The following is a 13924-nucleotide window of genomic DNA, read 5'->3' as shown; positions in this document are numbered from 1 at the left end:
TACACCCTCAGAGGCAAGCACCTTTGTCCTTACCAAAACCAGGATTACAATCAGGAAGGAAAACAATGGCTCTTGAATGCGGTTAAGCTGACAAACCCCGCCAGTCTTTGGGATCTCTAACCACTGACTGTGGGTGACAGTGAGCAGAAAGGAAGAAGGCAGCGTCCCTACATACCACTCCTCCTAGTCTTTGTCCATCTGGAAGCTGGTATGGTTGGGAAGCTATGACAGTTTGTATTTTTGCCCTTTTCCTAGAGCCCTGAATGGCAACCAGGGCTTTCAGGTCAGAAGATGTCAGTCTGAATATGGCAGCCATTCATCTTCTTCTTGACTAAGAGCAATCTTCCCTACTAGCTTGATCAATACAAGCAAGCCCTCAACAGAGACAACCCACTACTTCTCTAGGTAATTGGCTCCAGCTCAAACAATTCTTAGTGTTAAAAATTATTTAAATATCTTCTCATCTTCTGTATTTGCCTTCGGCTTCTCACCTGAGGCAGTCACAGCTTACCAACTACAACTGACCACACAGATGGGCCCACATGGAGGGTTTTGCCTGGTCTAGAGGAAGGTATCCCTGCCCACGGCAAAAGGGTTGAAACTAGATGATCTTTAAGGTCCTTTTCAACCCAACCCATTCCATGACTCTATGATCTCCCCCATTTCTCCCATCTGAGCTTTGGACTGAAGTGTCATGGTAGTGGCCATTCACTTACACCTTCCCTTCCCATGGCACATGTATCTTCAGCCTTGCAAGAAGAAATGGTCATTTCTAACTCCACCAGAAAAGTAAAATCCAGCCTTCTGGTTTCGTTACCCGTTATCTCCTTTAACGTGGAGAAAAGATGTATTCTCATGAAAAGCAATGGTATTGCCCAGAGTGCAATAAATAGCAACAGGAATTCACCTCAAGTATTTACTGGCTTTTTTTACACACAGGACAGCACACCCTGAGCTTCTGCAAGTGAGCAAACAGCACAAGACTCTCGTGGTGGGGATGTGGGGACACTGCAAGCACCACCTGGCCACATGTTGCCTGCCACCGTGCTGAGAAAGTTCCCTTATTTAAGCCTTAATGTGCCACCTCCGCACAGACAGATCAGCTTGAGGTCAGGCTGACAAATGACGTGAGGAATGTGAGGAAGCTCTCACCTCAGCAAGGCAGGTCACAGTGGCAATAAACTGCAGAAAACATTGGAATTACCACTGCTCATGTGAGCGGTGCATCCATGACACAGCCTGCCTGCGGGCTCAGCATGCACTGTGATCAGCACAGAGCCTGTTTTCCTGGAAAAGCTCTGACCCAAATTCACTGAAGGTCAAGAAAAGCCTTTCCTACAGCTTTTGGAACAGAACTTGAGTGATTACCAGATTTCCAGTGAATGCTGGTCTCAGAGGAGACGAATAGCTGCTTGAACAAGAGGTGTATTTTGGTGTAAAGAATTACCTCCCTATCAGCTGCAGATCCAACTTCCCAGACAACTGAGGGAAAAAGACAAATTCAAGCGGAGCTGCAAGCTGACGTGTAAAGGTGTATCGGATAGCAGGCTGGGTAAAGATCCATGAGGAAGCCCTGGATCCTCAGAAGGGCTCCTTGGTGTGCAGTAAGTACGGTGCAACTAAACAACAGCCTGCAAGGGCTCTTTTAGGAGATGCGCAGCTTTTTCTCTAGCTATTCCTGCAACACTCAGCCTTACAGTGATGAAAGGCACCGGATTAGGTGCTAATTAGATTTGAGGGTACTCCCGTCAGGCTTCTCCTTCTCGTGGGCGGATACTGTTTGCAGGGAAGACCTGATAGTTCGTTATTGTGGTGGGGTTTTGTTTGGCACTTTTTTTTTTTTTTTTAAAGCAAAAAGGATGTTCCAGCTATCCCGCAGATCTGGAATCTCCAAACCCATAAAACTGCAGCTACTTGGAGTAAAAAACCATCTTTCCTACACAAAAGAACATGGACAACCAGGGAATCAATGAGCCAAACAACTACAGTATGAAAAGACCACAGGTACCAAGGTGGCTTTCTGTAGTAAAACAGCCCAGCACAGGAGCAGCCTTGCTGCATTACGTACACAGACACTTTGCACTTCCGTACATTCAGGCTTTTTCTTTTCCATGCAAGTAGCTGCAGGAAGAAAGTGCAGTGCTAAAGCACACTGCAGTCTGTCATTCTGCAAGTGCAACTGAAACCCAGGGAAATGATGCTCGTAACTGAAACCACCAATAAACAGGGTGTCATCTACTCAACATGAGTGACAGACGAGTGCCAGGGGCTGTGCAGGAGATAGCGTTTCCAGCCAAAGATTTCAGTACCCAAAAATAGGGTGTGATTTTCAACAGACCTTGGGTAGAGATGAACAATAGGAAAAATGTGGCTTCTCCCAGAAAACTGAGCACTTATAAACCATGTGCTGAGCTCACCTCATTAATCAGGCTGACTACAGATCAGCTAAAAATGCAAACAGTGTTGTTTCTTTTGACCCAGCTAAAAATCTCAATGACCATGTCCCCAGCAGTATCAGATGATTGAGATAAAATGACTTTGGTTGAAACTATGCTGATTTTCACAAGCTGTGAAATGCGGTGCCATGAAATGCTCAGGTGCTGATCTCTCCTGCGACTGTGAAGGGCTTGAAAAGACAGCAAGGGAAAGGAATGTGATCCTCTGTGCCTTCCTCCACCAAGAGCTGCAGCACTAACCAGAGCCTGTGATGACAGCTTCAGGCTGTGCCACACTGTTTGCTTTTGCAAAGCACTGCACTGGCCAGTGAAAGGACTATGGAGGCTCAACTCCAGCTGCAGGGGCTCAGAACTTTTTGAGAATCACAAAATAGTTTGAATTGGAAGGGACCTTTTAAATGTCATCTGGTCCAAACCCCTTGCCATGGGCAGAGACCTCTTCCACTAGATCAGGTTGCTGAAAGCCCCATCCAACCTGACCTTGAATACTTCCAGTAATGGGGCATTGATCACTTCTCTGGGCAGCCTGTGCAAGTGCCTTATCATCCTCATTGCAAAGAAATTCTCTCTTATATCTTAGTGTAAATCAACTCCCCTCCCCTTGTCCTATTACTAGATCCTCATGTCCAAAGTCCCTCTCCAGAATTTTTTTAGCCCCTTTAGGTACTGGAAAGGATGCTTCCCAGAACCTTCTCTTCCCCAGACTGAACAAACCCAACTCTCTCCTCTCAGCCTGTCTTCATAGGAGACGTGCTCTGGTCCTCTGGTCCTCTGAGCATCTTCACGAACATCTGCGGTCCATTTGATCCTCTGCTTTGTCAGTACCAATCTCCTAACAGAGTCACCCAAACTCTTTCATATTTCAGATGAGGACAAGACCGTTCCCCAAAGAGGCTGACCCCCCTGTGTGTTTAGCTATGTTGGGGGTACATTCTGAGCTATACTCTACAACTACCTGAGATGGAGCCAGGTGGGCGTTGGTTTCTTCTCCCAGGCAACCAGCGACAGGACAAGGGGACATAGGCTTAGGCTGCTCCTGGGAAAGTTTAGCTTGGACATTAGGAAGAATTTCTTCACTGAAAGTGTGATTAGATTTTGGAAAGAGCTACCCACGGAGGTGGTGGAGTCACCATTCCTGGAAATGTTTAAGGAAAGACTAGCCATGGTCTATTGACATGGTGGTGTTTGGTCAGAGGTTGGACTTGATCTCAGAGGTTTTTCCAACCTGATTCTGTTATTCTGTGCAAGAGTGCAACACTCTGAGTTGACACCATGTCTCAAAAGGTGATAAGCTAGCTAACCCAAAAACTAACCCCAAAACACTGCAGACATCAGGATGTGATTTTAAGTAGAACTCACGACAGAAGCAAAAGTTTCCACAAAGGCAAGAGCCTGCTTTGTGATGCACTCACTACCTAGGGATAGGTAGTTCAGGCAAAACAATGCCTGAACATTTCCTTGCCTCCTCCTGGCTGTGCCACAGATCAGAGGAGAGCTGGGAGCAAACACCTGTCACTGTGTTTATCCACACAAGCCTGGGGACCACGGAGTAAGCATGCAAACCCCAGAATGGGAGTCCATTACTGTATCTCTCTGTTGTGGCTTTATGCCTCAAATCAGCACCCATTGTCTCCTCTCCCGTGACAGTGCTGTCATTTAGGTGTCTTTGTGGTTCTCATTCTTTTCTTTTCATGTTCCAAGTCCCATCTAACACCCAAGGCGGGATTGAGCTGATATTGCAGACACTGGGTTTAATCAAGTCAACAAAGATTGGAAGGCTGAAGGGTCTGGAGCCCAAGTCTGACAAGGAGCAGCCAAGGGATCAGTGCGTGTTTAGCCTGGAGAAAAGGAGTGACCTTATCTCTCTCTACAACTCCCTGAAAGGACGTTGTAGCCAGGTGGGGGGTTGGTCTCTTCTTCCTAGTGACAAGCAACAGGACAAGAGGAAATGGCCTCAAGTTGTGCCAGGGGAGGTTTCAATTGAAAATTAGCAAAATTTTTTTCATTGAAAGGGTTTTCAAGCATTGGAACAGGCTGCCCAGGGCAGTGGTGGAATTACCATCCCTAGAAGTGCTCAAAAGGCATGTGGATGAGGCACTTAGGGTCATCGCTTAGTGGTGAACGTTGCAGTGCTGGGTTAATGGTTGGAACTGACCATCTTAGAGGTCTTTCCAACCTGAAGGATTCTATGACTCTCTAAGATCACCCCCATGACTATGGGGACACACTAGTGCCTCCAAGGCCCAATTCATTCCATCTATCAGGCTTATTTATCTCCGTAGGCTACAGAAGAAGCCTGAGGTGACTGGTTTCATTTCTATGTCCCCTCCTTTCTCCCATCCCTGAGCAGCTGCAAATATGTTAAAAGAGCACTTAGTTGACAGCGGGGGTTTGATCCCCAAACCTCTGTTTGGAGGGTTTTGGTAGCAGTGCCAGGGAAAGACACACCTCAGCAGAATGAGTCCCAGCCAAAATGTTACATTAAAGCAAGAAATCACAGAAAACTCCCCCCTCTGGAAAGTCAGAGAATCAATATGCAGTAGCCTCTGTTCATCTGAGAGTGGTCAGGAAACAGGCATCAATTTTTTAAGCCTTCAGCAGGAAGTTCAATAGATTTGCCCTGCATTCAATCTCCTCGAAAAGTCCAGCAGGTAGAGGAGCTGTACAAAAGACCTGACCTTTTCTCCCTCACTGTGCTTTCTCACAGCCCAAGCAGAACAATGGACCACGGCAGTATCTGATCCTGACTCTCTGCAGAGCACTCAGCACAGACTCCCGAGGAGGGCAATTTCCTTTTGTGCACCAACCTCTACCGGCGATTGAGTATTTTTCAACTGCCACAATAATTAATCAAATAAAGTATCCTTTTGCAAGGAGGTCAGGTGTAATTTCAGCATAATCCAGACGCAGCAGGCTGAGCTGATCTAGGGAAAATGCTGCACTTGCAGGTTGGCTGAACGGTGTTTGCAACTGTTTTCATCTCCTCTTTACCTGCAGATGAACTCCCAAGTCTTGCCCCTACACACAGGGCCTGGCAGATGACAACAAATTAGGAGCAAAGCCTTTGTTTGAAACAAAGGGGAGGATTTGAGGGGGGATTTGAGACATGAACATGCTCTCAAGATTCTCCTCCGCGGAGTACCACAGTGCTGGGCTGTACTGGAAGCCCGCTTGCTAGTCCTGAGCAAATTGGGATCTCTGGACAGCACTGTGCCAAGGCCAGAGCTCAGAACCTGCCTACCCATGGCTCAGAGAACCCCAACTAGCTTCGACTGAGCAGACCAGAAAGTGCCAGTGGGGTCACCATGGACCTGCTCCTTCATGGGCAGGTAAATCCCTGTCATTTATAGAGCAAGGGATACACACAGACAAAGTGGTTGACTTCAGCCTGATGCACTGAATGCATGAATTTGGGAGGAGATTCATGCATGGTACATCCTGTTTTGGGCCAAGTTCAGGAGGCCACAACCTTCTGAGCCACCCAGGCTCTGCCAGCCCTGCAGTGGAACCACAGACACTAGCCCTTAGCTTAGATGCAGGTGTAACCCTTTGGCTGTATTGCTCAGGCACTTACAAAGACTCTGTCTCTTATCTGAACAACTCTGTAAAGGTCACAGAATCCTAGAAAGATCTGGGTTGTGAGGGACCTTAAAGTTATCTTGTTCCAACCCCTCTGCTATGGGCAGGGAGCATTTCCACTAGACCAGGTTGCTCAAGGAGCCATCCAACAGGGGCAGGGCATCCACAGCTTTATCTGGGGAGCCTGTTGCAAAGGTTTGGGAACCAGAAATCTAAGGGGAGGTGCTCCATTTTACGGCAGTCTCTAGATGACCTTCCACCACCCAGACAATACATGGCAGAGGTAAGATCTGAACTAATCCCAGCTCAGTAAATTAATTACTAATCCACTTCTGCTTTTTTTCCTACAGAAGTGTGCACTAAAGGAGTCTTTACTTCAGCCACTGTTTTACCAACAACTCCAGTGAGATATTATCCTGTGTTATTCCTTTTTGAATCCCAGCTTATTTATGGAGGAGGGGCTAATGCCATCCTCATTTCACACAGAGGGAAACTGAGGCATCGAGGGAGGATGTCACTTTCCTCAAGGTCCTGCAGTAGAACCAGGGCACCCAAGTCTGTGCCTATGACTCCAGATCAGAATGTCTTTAATAAAGGCACCTCCTCTGTTCTTCTCCAGCCTTAAATTGGCCTAATAAGCAGCTGTCTCACCTCTCTCTTGTTAGTCCCTAATGGTCTGGCCTTGGCTCTCTCCTTTTGGTGCTGCTAATGCTGGCTGGAGCAAGACTTCTGCAAGCTGTTGTAATCCTGTGAAGGTTTTTGTCTCAGCAGGAACGCCTTTGCTGGGATTTTTTGTGAAATCCTCCTTCTGCCTGCCCTAACACTATCCTCTTATTTTTCCATGGTCCTGGAGAAATTCGGGGTGGCCCTTCAAGAGGCCGGGGTCAGCCTCCAAATGCAAGAGCTGTTAGGATTAAGTGGGTTCATATCATAAGATACCAACCCTGTTTTATCTGCTGAGACTCCTGTTGACTCCTGAGGTTGTTTTGCCTGAACAGGGACTGTAAAATTAAGTGGAGACTCTGCTCTGCCCTTTCAGGGTGCCTTTGGTGCAATCACCATCACATCCCTCAGGGCAGTATCAGGCAGTGCTGGGAGACATCAGCCCTGTAATAGTCCTGATGAGAGGAGGACAGACACTCCCTGACTCACTGGCTGCACATGCAGAAAGTTATATTAATTTTTCAGCTCGGGATTCTGAGTCACAGGGGCCGTTTGCTGCCCATCTACTGCTCTCCTCGCTGGATGTTATTCGGTGCATGGGATACTCTGTGCTCTAAAGGGCATCATCTGGCTGAGCTGAAGTCACTCGTATAGGTCAAAGCAGAGTTAGACTAAAGGGCACATAAAAAGGTAGATTCAGATTAGGCATTAGGAGGAAACATTTTACTGTGAGGTTAGTGAGACACTATCACAGGCTGCCCAGAGAAACTGTGGATGCACCATCCCTGGAAGCCAGGTTGGATGGGGCTTTGAACAGCCTGGTCTAGTGGCAGGTGTCCATGTCCTGCCCCCATGGCAGGTGGGTTGGAACGAGATAATCTAAAAGGTCTCTTGCAACTCAAACCATTCTATGATTTTATATGTTAGGTGTTGCATAGGCATAAAGTAAAAGTCATTGCATCCTCAAACAGCCTGGATGGACAAAAGAAGTGGAGTGTCCAGGAAGTAAAGTGGCTTTGCTCCATGACAAGTTCCCACCTGGTAAACAGCAGAGCCAGAAACAGACAGAATTTCCTCTGTGAGGAGCAGTGCTAACAAAAGCCTAATTTACAATGACGAAATTCCAAACAATAAGATTTCTAGATGGTCAGTAGGGCATAGCCCCTCCTAAGAAGACTTTCCTGCACGTGGGGTATCCATTACAGCTTTCTCACCCCACCTGAGATGTCCAACAGGAGCTGGCATCGTGCTGCAGATTTCTCCCATGCTCACCTGTGTCTTTTCAGGAAGTGTCCAGGAACTTTGTTTCCTTGTTACAGCTCAAATTTGAAGTGAACTTGATCATCAAACTACTGTGATTAGGTGACACATCTAAAGGGACAGGCAGAGTGGCCACACAAGCCTTGTTTCCTATGGAAATCAGCCTAGATGAGAAAGCCAGCTTTAATCAGGTCCTTAATTTATTCCAGCATTAACAAGTTGCTCTGTTCCTACCCTTCTTTGCAGTAGAGACACCCACACAAAGAAAGGGGTCAGCTGTTGATATTTGTCATTAGCTCTCAGCTACACTTAAGAAATCAGTAGTTTCTGGAGACAAGTCTCATTTCCCCGGCTGATGTCAACAACACAGTTGCACCTGAAAAGCTTGACTTTCATTCCAGCCCTTTTTACTTAATATCTTCCCTGCCTGCTCAGCTCAGGGCTGGGAGGACAGGACCTAGTTTGTTACTCTAAACAGTAGTCTGCCCTGAGAGAAAAACAGATAAGACAGGGCATTGGGGCAGATCCAGAGGGTTTTTTCTAAGACCAATAAGGCTGACCTAACAGCTTTCACCCTCTGTTACCCACCACCCTAGCTCGTATTGGTACAATTAAACAGAATCAACTGCAGCCCTGATTTACTTCATCATTTGTCCAAGACCTTAGAGGATTTTTTCCTGCCTTAATGATTCTATGAATCTCTGACTCTATAAGGACCTGCTCCATCACCCACAAGCACTGGGGGCATCAGCAGGCAAAGCTTCCCCTGTCTTGTGCTGGAGAAGAGCAATACCTTCCATGGGAGGGATGGTGTCCTTGAAGAATACCTGCTCTGAGAGCCCTCCCTGGCAAGGCAGCAGATTGGGATGAGCTGCTCGTTAATTGTTTATAAGTCTCTGTGCACCGCTTTAAGGAATTACATAAAAGATCCAATAGTTCCTGCTGTGGATCTTGATCCCTGGGCAGACTGTGTCTGGGCACCCCAAGTCCTCTGAGAGAGCTGGTAGCTCTCAAATCCTGCAGAAATGAAAGGAAATCCTAAAGGACTGGTGGAGAGTTTTGTCACTTTTTTTTGAATCAGGGATGCAGCAGTAGCACCACCAGCCTGGCCTGGGGTGTTTGGGAGGTGTATCACTAACATCATGGAGAACTCATGGGGACTTTCAGTAGACTTGGCTTGAGGAAGGCTCTTACACAGAAATTACAGATGAAATGACCACTCCTTTATTTCTCCAGATCAAAACCTTCTGTGGGCTGTAGGAGAGACAAACCGTGTGTGTGTGTGAGGCTTCTGGAGTTCATCTCAGCCTAGGGTAAATCTGCTGGCCTTGGTGGCACTGATCCAGCAAAGCTGAGGGATGAGAGGAAGCAGGACAGAAATAGCTGGGGTATCACAACGTAACAGCAACCTCCACTGATGCTGGGAAACACCCAAAGGCTCAGACGTGGGAGGCAGCACTTTGATGCACTCCAGCTGGGCTTGCAGAGCTCCTTCCACCTCACCACAGCACACATGTGCTAGACTCCTCTGTCCCAGTGCAGGAGGTCTGCCTCTCCCCAAAAGCCTCAGCCAGGGAAGGGGACCCTACCTCTGGTGATGAGAGGTGATGTGGTTTGTGGGTGCTCCCCCTTCCCTTCCAGCCCCACTGTTACTGTGAAGCTGTTGGAGCCCACTGAGCTCAGTGGGAGCTTTGCCTGGGCTGGGAACTCGATGCCACCAAGAGGCAAAGCATTTTCTTCTCCCAGCCTCTCCTGTTGGCATGAATTCAAACTCCTGTACACCAACACACACCAGGCACATGGAAAACTGACTTACAAAGCAAGCCTGACCCCAACAAAAGCATGGGTCAGCTCTGGAAATCACAGGAATCCACACACAAACTCCAGCTTTTCTAGCAGAGATCTAGCTGATCAATATCTTTGTGGCAACTCCCTAATGGCTTTCAGGAAAGCTGATACAGAACCTGCAAGAAATCCCATTAAGCTCCTCTCTGTATCTGCTGGAATAAAAATATTTTCAATGAAAAAAGAAGAGAACAGGTTTTGTTGTATTTCCCTCGACCTGCATGACACATGGCACTCGTACTAAAACGATGAGCTGACACTTTATCTTCTCCAAGGCAACTAAGAAGTGCAGCAAGGCCAGTATCTCAGAAGAATTGTTTCAAGGAGGATCTCAGGGCATGAACAACTTTTTAGTGAGGTAAGCTCCACATAAAATAGCACTGGATCCAGTCTGTATAGAAGTATATATATACATAGTAGATGGGCTCCCCATCTACTATAGTTCTCTGACAGAGGATGCCTAAGGAGCAGTATAAAAGCACATGTAGTGGCATTACTCTGCAACATTCCCCCAGAAACTAGTAATTCGCAGCTCAAGAACTTCTAGAGCCAAAAAATTGTAGGGGTTTTTTTAATAGACATGTTTATAGTTTTTTAGAGGCTTTTTGTAAATGAAACTTGTCTGAGTGCTTTTTTTTAACCCAATACTTTGAGAATCCATGAGGTTCTGCCATAAGGAGCAGCACAGATGCCAGATTGTGCAAACTCTTTTTATCTTTGAGCCTGGTCTCTGTAAGCTTTATTTGATGCTCCCTAATTTTTGTATTTCAAAGGAAAATTATGGAAAATCTTCCTTTTGCATTCCCCATGCAAACATGATCTTTCAGGACCTATAACATACCTTATTCCCATCTCTTCTCAGCTTGGAGCCTTTGTCTAAACAATCATTCCTCCTGTGGAGGGTGTTTCAAACCTCTGACCATCTTTCCTTTCTCAGAATTCTCTGTGGTGGAACCATTTTTGTTTTAGATTACTTGAAATGAGATAAATCAGCAGAGGAGTGGAATTTGCTCTCTGGACAATGGCAGATATGAGGAGGAACACAGAAGGGCTTGGTCCCAATATTTGGGTCCTGGTCTCAAACTAGCACAGCCCAGAGCACCTTTCCCCTGTGCCCTGGCATTTTGGGCAGGTGAGTCCTGCTCAGGTGAAAGGTGTTTCATAGCTGCAACCTGCAAGCCTTACGAGACTAAATCTAAGTGATCAGTGCCAGGTTAGATGGGACTTTGAGCAACCTGGTCTAGTAGAAGTCATCCCTGCCCACGGCAGGGTGGGTAGAAATGAGTTAATCATTAAAGTCCCTTCCAACCCAAACCATTCCATGATTCTACAATATTCCTAAAAGTCTTTACATTTACATGGAGACATTGACGGCTACCATGATCCCAGATTTATCTTCCCATTTCCAAAGTCAGGAACAGCTGAAGAGAGTGGCTTTGTCTGATGGGGTGAAGCCCCTTCCAAGCACAGCTCCCACTGTACAAGCCAGTGTCAGATGGAAAGAGAGGACAAAGCCAGGATTCACAGAGGCTCCACTCTCCCAGCACTCCACATAACATCAGGCATATCCTTCCTTCCTCCATACCCATAAAGGTGGAGACCAGGCTGGTTGTGCAGCAACAGCAGCAGTGTAAACCTTCCCCCCCAGGCACCTGCCAGTCAACCTACAGTGTAAGTTTTAACTCTTTTCATGCACATGAAACTGTGTTCAGGTCATCTGCACCCCAGGCAAATGCTGTGTCATTACACCAGGTTAAATGCAGGAAAGGGGATGGCAGCAGCTGAACCAACATCCTGAGAAAGGCATTTGCTGGGAATGCAGTCCAAGAAGAGCTCAATGATTTTCTGTGACCACTCTGAGGTTGACAGTGGGACTAAGTTCTCAGTTTTTAGATTCCACCTGGGCTGAGGTAGAAGCTGCTACCTAGCTGCTCAGGCTGGGCAGGTCTGGGGGGGACTCATCCAACACTGCCAAGAAATGCAGGAGTCCACAGAGATTTCTGGCTATGGATTTCTAACTTTTCTATTTTCATTTGGCACTCAATCTACTTAAAATGCCTGTTTTTCATTGGATTGTCGTGTTTTGCACTCCCTTTGTGCAGCTGGGCACAACTGCACTCTGTTCTCTACTAGTGTCTGACTAGGAGAGCTGTATATTGCATACTAGGACAACTTTCTCTACAGACGGGGTGGTCAAGCAGTGGAACAGGCTGCCCAGGGAAGTAGTGGAGTCATCATCCCTAGAGGTATTTAAAGGATGTGTAAATGTGGCACTTGGGTACACGGTTTAGTGGTGGACTTGGCAGTGCTGAGCTGAGGGTTGGACTTGGTGACCTCAGAGGGCTTTTCCAACCATTGTGTTTCTACAGTTCAGAGCAGGGGCTCCGTGCACAGCTCCAGGCACAGCAGGGTTTGGGAGGGTCTACTGGGGTTGGACAGACAACATAAACATGGACCCTACTGGGGCAGTGCTGTCCTGATAAGCTTTCTGCCTCTACCTAGCACATGACTGGGGGACTAGAAAGTCACAAACATGTAAGTTCATCCCACAGCAGTTCTCCTTGGACATTGCCTAGCAGAGAAGAGGGTTTCACAGTGCAAAGCCATCTTACATGCCGTCTCCACATCCTGCCAAACCCTTGGTACAGTGACACTTGTCCCACTCTGCTTTGGGAGCACAAAAACACTGGCTCTGCTCCAAGAGAACAATAACCCCCCCTGTTTTTCCTCTCACCCTCAAAAGGGACTGGGAGAGCCGATGTGACAGTGACTGCAGCCAGCTACCAACAGCATGGTCTTGATGTGGACAACCAAAAATGTGCCCAGGACTGAGTGCCTGCAGCCACCTATCCTGTCAGCCCCTTTCTGCCAGGCTTGGAAGCTGTTCTCTGCAGCTCCAGGAGAGGCTTTGAAAAAAACTATTAGCTGACAATGCCTTCATTAATCACAGCATAATCCTTTCCATGGCAACCCAAGGATTGCGAAGTCACAAGTTAGCAAGCGTAAGACAGAAACACTGTAGAGCAGCCCTCAGCCCGGGGAAACTTAACAGTTAGGGAGATGAATTGGCTGCTCTGAGGAGGGAAAAGGAGTTAGAAATAATATTGCCTTGAAAACAGGGTCATCCCTGGACAGGATTCAGATCTCATAAATGCCTCTCCATGGGGATATCCTGTAGCTTCATGAAGTTACTCCAGTCTTACCCCAAACAGCCCTAGAAGAGACTTTGGCCCTACATCTTAGTTTTACAGAGGATCAAAGCTTCAAACAGGTCAGGGAGAGAAGAGCGACAGTTTGTCACCAGGCCATCACCACAAAGTTAAACACAATTTAGATATACATATTTGGGAATTGTAAGGGCTCAGACATCGCAAAGCCACAGGTAAAAACAATTTTGACCATCAATGAACAAGAGGGAAGTGCTGTCTTGGCTTTTTTACCCTTGTTTGCCCCTCTTTGGTTGTCCCTGGGATAGTTTAGGCACAGGGTAGGGAGCAGACTTCAGAGGGTCTCACAGGGATGCAGGTTTTGACTGAAGCTTTGACAAAGCTCAGTCAAAGCTGCAAAACCATTCCATAGCTTCACATTACCAGTGTTGGGAGTTGGCAGTCCCTCACCTCATGGGAAGAGTAAGACCCATAGCATCCTACAGTGGAGGATGGGAGACGAGTCGGCTTGCAACAACCCTGTCCTTGCCATCTTTATGTAATGCATAGGTTAACCCCACAGAGTTGATTCTTGGACATGCTTTTGCCCAGACTATAGAGAGAAGCACTCACACCGGCACCACAGCCTAGGGTTGTGAGAAAATCATTTCTAGCTTCTACCACCTCCTTCTGCAGGGGAGTCTTAACAGCAAGGGGTGACCAGGCAATCTTAGACCCACTGGCGTGTTGCCTTTCAAACTCCCCCTCCGTGTTGCCTACATGACAGGTCCTCCACCATACACCCCAGTCTTCCCAGAGACACCAAGATATCTCTGTTCCACTTTCCTTCGGATAATGTAATTGTAAATATCCTAGGAAACCCTGGGACTTTCCTTTGGGACTGTGCTCAGCTGGTCCAGCACAGCCCATATACATCATACTCCCAAACCAGGCAGCAAAATGCAAACTGCTTTG

Source organism: Corvus hawaiiensis, chromosome 2, assembly GCF_020740725.1.
Source record: "Corvus hawaiiensis isolate bCorHaw1 chromosome 2, bCorHaw1.pri.cur, whole genome shotgun sequence".
In the NCBI taxonomy this organism is placed as follows: domain Eukaryota; kingdom Metazoa; phylum Chordata; class Aves; order Passeriformes; family Corvidae; genus Corvus; species Corvus hawaiiensis.
The sequence above is the reverse complement of the archived record's forward strand: the minus strand, read 5'-3'. Positions refer to the sequence as shown.